The following is a 5513-nucleotide window of genomic DNA, read 5'->3' on the forward strand; positions in this document are numbered from 1 at the left end:
TTAAATTCTTATCGATTCACATCTCGATCTTCCTCATTTTCAATTAAGGGAATAAATATTTTAAAAGCGTAATCAGTAATATGAAAATATATCGAATATATATTATCTGTTTTGTTGATGAAAGAGCCACGAATAATTCTAGCAGTAATTATAATTTGGACATCGCGAGTTATGTTGTCGATAACGAAGCGTGCATTTCCGACACGTTGATATTTCACTATTCGCGACCGAATCGTCCGCCATCTCGTTCTTTCATTTCGCGTGTGTCTCGATGTAATTATATTTGACTTGTATGATTATAGCACGTGCACACATTATTATTTCGGCCTGAATTATTCATGCCGCTCGGTTGTGCCGGAGAGAAGAGTTCGCGCACATCGCGGCCGAAATTGAAGTCCGGATCGTATATCGCGCGATCTATCAAGATGAGCATTAATCCCCGTCGATATCGTTGTTTATTATTATTATTAGCGTTCTCCCCTTCCCTACCTCATTCCACCCCAATCTCCCGCTGTCTGATTTATCTTTTTTTCTCTGTCCGTTTTTTCTTTCTCTTGGCGCGTCGTTCGCGGGAGTCCCAGGTAAGAGGATCGTCGATCTCGATCTCGTTGGGGACACGCCTCGATTCTCAACCCCTGTGTTGCATCGCGATATCTCGCTTTTTGACGTTTCGACATTTTTCGCTATCTCAAATCAGACGTTATTTCAGCTCGTTGAATTTGAAAGAATTTGAACCGAAAATTTCATGAAGAGTGAAATAAAATGCCATATCATAATCTTAAAAAGTATACTTTACACTAATACAGTGTTAGATATTTTTCAATTGGAATATTATACCTGGCTTTGTATAAAAAGTTTTAATAATTAGCTTTATATCAAAAAAGCTTTTTACATAAATTATTTATTTAATTATACTTTATATATTTTTTTAATTTATTATCTATTATTCGGATTTTTATTCTAATGCTTGTTAATCTTTTCTCGTTTCCTCCTTTTTTTTCTTGATTTGACGGATAGAAGGAAGGAAAGAGAAACGATTCGAACGAGGCTTGTTGTGTTTCGAGTCGAGAGATCCATCACGCGACCATCTCGCCCTGTAATCATACGGTTCTCTAATACCGTAAGAGACGAAACGTTAGCGACGTTTAGGGTAGCAAACGACGATACTGATGGTAATTAACTTTAATTAAAGACGCTGCGGTTAAAGAATCCTTCAAAATTCATAATCAACGCCCTCTTATTTAACCTCGGGAGGCCGCTTGACCTGTTTAGCTCTCATATAACTGTCCCTTCTCAGTTTTTTTCCTTTCACAACAGTAACGTAGTGACTTATCGTTCAATTATTTTATATATTTATTTTGTATTTTTAAACCACGACAAAAAATTACATTTCAATTATATTTTATCTAATTTGAAATTCTGTTAAAATTTCAGCAAATACTTCAATTACTTTACATTGTTAATTATTAATCAAGAAATATAGTGAATATCTAGCACATTAAGATTTGTAAAAAATATATTTTTTTGTCTCTTTACATGTACAAGTTCTAATAATTCTAATAATTTTAATAATTTATTATATGGAATTTATGGAAATAATTTCCGGCGTATCAAGGGCTGCGTTGCGGATTTACGTTCCTGATGTCCGATCGCTTCAAAGTAGCTTCATTCTGACGATATATTAGAACCGTAGGACCGAGCTCTACTCGAGAAACTATTTTGACATGTTGATTATACCGTGGACTCTCTAACACCGGACTGGAGCCCACCCTCTTTCCCCAGAAGGCAATAGAAAAACGAAATTCCTACAATGCTTAGGGGCCCCCTAATTCCGATGGAGACTCCACTAAATATTTCGACCGTGCGCGCGTTATAATGATCTTCGTAATACGTTCGTCTAACCATACGATCGGGAAAAGAGGGAGGAGAAAAAGAAGGGAAAGGAGGGAATAATCGCAGGTGGAAGTCTCTCTCTCGTGTTAAACGCAAGGTGCTCTCAGACGTCCTAATTTTTCTGAATAGCTCAGCTTTTAGAGAATATATATCGTTTATTCAATCCTTAAAATGTGATAAATCTTGATAATTATCAGATAAATTTTAAACACACGATTTAAATAATAAAATTTCAAAATTTTTAAGAATTTATACATCTCCAATTATACTAGTCTGAATTTATATATCTCTAATTTTCTCGTTAATGTGACTCTAATTTTTGTTATTAAATTTCATAATTTTTTAAAAATAGACGAGGCAGAAAATATTTCAGATCGCATGCCTAAGAATGTGTGTATGTTTTATTTTTGCGATTTAAGAATCTGATCATTCTAGTTAAACACATCAATTATTTATTTATACGAATAGTACACGCTGTAAATTATCATATTATTTATATTACAATATCGCATTTTTTCTTTTTATTCGATATAAAACGTGATCAAGATTTCTTCATGCATGTATATTTTCAACCTTATGCTTGTGATAAAGAAAATTGCGATACTTACGTAGATAGGTCCTCTATGATGATAAATATTAGCGTGATTCCACTAGAATGCTATCAATAGCATCTTCAGCAGCTACTCTAACCCGATGGCAAGTCATTCTCTTCGAATCTGTTCATGACAATTGATGTAGAGGGAAGCCATGGATTAAAATATATTTTCTAGCTAGTTGCTATCATATCGGCATCGTCGGCGGTGACGGTGCGATATTCGCCGGATCGGTAGCGAGGAAGTGTAAGTGAGTGCAACTGAATTGGGAATCCACGGAGACGGAGAGAGAAGTCGAGAGAGTGTGGCGAGCTGTCTTTTTTTCCCGAATCAAACACGCACGCGAAGCGGGCCTCGCAAAATGTCAACGGACGACGACGGCGGAACGTGTTGCAATTCGTGACAAAACGGCATCGTTCAACCATTATTGACAGATTTATATCAAATTACCATGGCATATGCCTATTGGAAGTGGCAAAATGAATGACTATGCTGTATTTGATTTATTCTTTCGCAAAAATCCTTTCCAGGGAGAATTCACGAAGAATTCTTTGCCGGTCTTGAGGAGTCTATAAAGTTCTTGAATACATTTCATTATTCTCCCAGTGATATAAAGTACCTGAAATTGACTATGCCAGCTACAGTAGACCAAAGATTTTTCGATTATTTACAAAGTCTTACTGTAAAAGATGTCACGATATATGCTATAGATGAAGGTTCTGTTGTATTTCCAAGAGTTCCATTAATAAGAGTGGAAGGACCATTGATAATGGTACAGCTTTTTAGAAACAACTCTATTAATGTTGGTGAATTATGCGAGTTTAATGGCGACTAATGCGGCGAGGTATCGGATGGTAGCCGGGAAATATATAATATTACTGGAATTTGGTCTTTGAAGAGCGCAGGGACCCGACGGAGGATTGAGCGTAAATACAGCTATGTTGGTGGATTTGATAGGACTAGTAATGTTTTGGCTGGAAAATTGTTCAATGCACCTGTATGCGGTACACATGCACATGCCAGAAAAGATAGGGATGTATGTGGGAAGAGGTCGGACGTGTCTATACGCCCATTTGATCCACGAGCGACAGAATCCATCCGTGACAACGGCATCGATGCATATCCTGTGGAGCGAGTATTCACACATTTTTCAGCCTAACGAATAATTACTAGAAAACTATTCGCAGACTAGAAAACTATTCGCAGACTAGAAAAATAAGGCGCAAGTGGCTGGATCGGGAATCGAACGCAAGTCTTTCGCTTTCCGGGCAACTGTGCTCTGGGCTACTGAGCTATCGAGACCTCATACCTAATACTGTTTTACAACACAGTGATATGCGACTCTAGAGCGACACACACATCCCCCAAAATCCCTCTAATATATACTAAAATCCACACTGTACCATAGCAGTGGCGGATCCTAAAATAGGACCGGGCAAGCCTCCAAAGAAATATCTTCTATATTTGAAATAAGAAAAATAAGATTAAAGATTTTACGTTTCAGATTGGTTAATCTGAAGATTGCAAAAAAATTGCAAGTCATAAATTGAATATATAATGTTTTAGCAGAAAAAAATTAATAAAAGTGTATGGCGTGTTACATGTAAAGTTTAATGCATCAATAATATAAAATGAACATAAATTAATAATATATGAAATGCCTTGACAATTATATAAAAATATTCCAATTATAATTTAACAGAGAAACACATTTTATATTTTCAATATATATCTACTAATTATAAGCTACTAATTCTTAATTCTACTAATTATCGTCAATCGTTTTATTCTAGAAAAGAATTCTAGTTGAGTTAAAATTACGTTTAATCGAGTTTTTAGTTCAATGCAATTGAGATCAGAAACTCGGGAGTTCACTAAGCATTTACGCTTTGTTACGTATTATAATGACTTTGAATTGATGGCAAAGAATTGCGTCTGCCTCAGTATGTTTAGCAGAATCGTTTAAATATTGTATAATAGGATATAATTTAATCTACACTACATGCTTCGATAATTTTGCTTTTTATAATATGATTTCTATCTTTTGCATTCCAATCATTTCCATGACACATCAAAAGACAGATCGACAAAATATATTCTTTTCAAGCTTATGTTTTCCATTTAGACTACATAAAAAGCATCATTTATAGGTAAATTTTAATTCACGATGAATTCATTTAGATTTCGATTTATATTTTCAAATTTGCCGTTGTTTACTGATGCAGAACGATCTTGGGATATACATCTTGGGATAATGATGACATATCATAATCATTCGTATCCATGTGGTGTGCAAATATCGCGATATAACTTCCTCGACCAAGATCTTTCGATCCCCCAATTGACGTCGCAGTCTAAATAGCAGATGCTGCCGCAATAGGAGCTTGGCGATACACGCAGAAATCCGACGGGACATCGGCAGTCACGCCCCGCGGCTTTAAACTGTTGGTAGATGTAGAAGCGGTTTGTTTTAGACACGGGTCTAATGCACGAGCAACCTGTAATCATCGTCGGGAGAATGGGTAGGATCGGATATATATCACGGCAAACGAAACGGAATCGGATCGTCCACCTCGCAGCGACGTTTCGACCAGGAATACCTTTCGCCTTCAGGCTTTTTAAAGTGGTATCTGTTTCTTTCGAGAAGAGAAAACGAACGCGAGTTTCTATTACATTATTTTATGCTGATTTTTTTTATAACACATGTGAAACGAGAAAGGGAGAAGCATGTATAGAGATGTATAAGGATTTAATTTTTTCGAAATTTTTGGAAAAATTTAATGGAGGCATTTTTAATTTCTTCAATTTAAGAATTAATTTTTTTCAGATTGATATTAGACATGTAATAATGTAACGCACACATTAGAAGCAAAAATTGGAATTGATATAATTCGCTTGTAATTATACCTTGATGCTGTAAACACACGAGACTGACACAATTGGTGTAATTTTGCATATCTACAGCATCGAAAATTACGAGGTTCGCCATGAATATTTTTTCGAAATGTCCGCGCACGTTTCCGCGAA

The 5513-nt window shown here is 35.9% G+C and overlaps 1 pseudogene; it reads left to right on the plus strand.

Annotated features, from left to right (window-relative positions):
• The first annotated feature begins 2848 nt into the window (after window positions 1–2848).
• On the plus strand, window positions 2849–3645 carry LOC109610603 (annotated as a pseudogene).
• The last annotated feature ends 1868 nt before the right edge of the window (window positions 3646–5513 follow it).

Source organism: Camponotus floridanus, unplaced genomic scaffold (genome assembly GCF_003227725.1).
Source record: "Camponotus floridanus strain SB8 unplaced genomic scaffold, Cflo_v7.5 scaffold52, whole genome shotgun sequence".
Lineage (NCBI taxonomy): Eukaryota > Metazoa > Arthropoda > Insecta > Hymenoptera > Formicidae > Camponotus > Camponotus floridanus.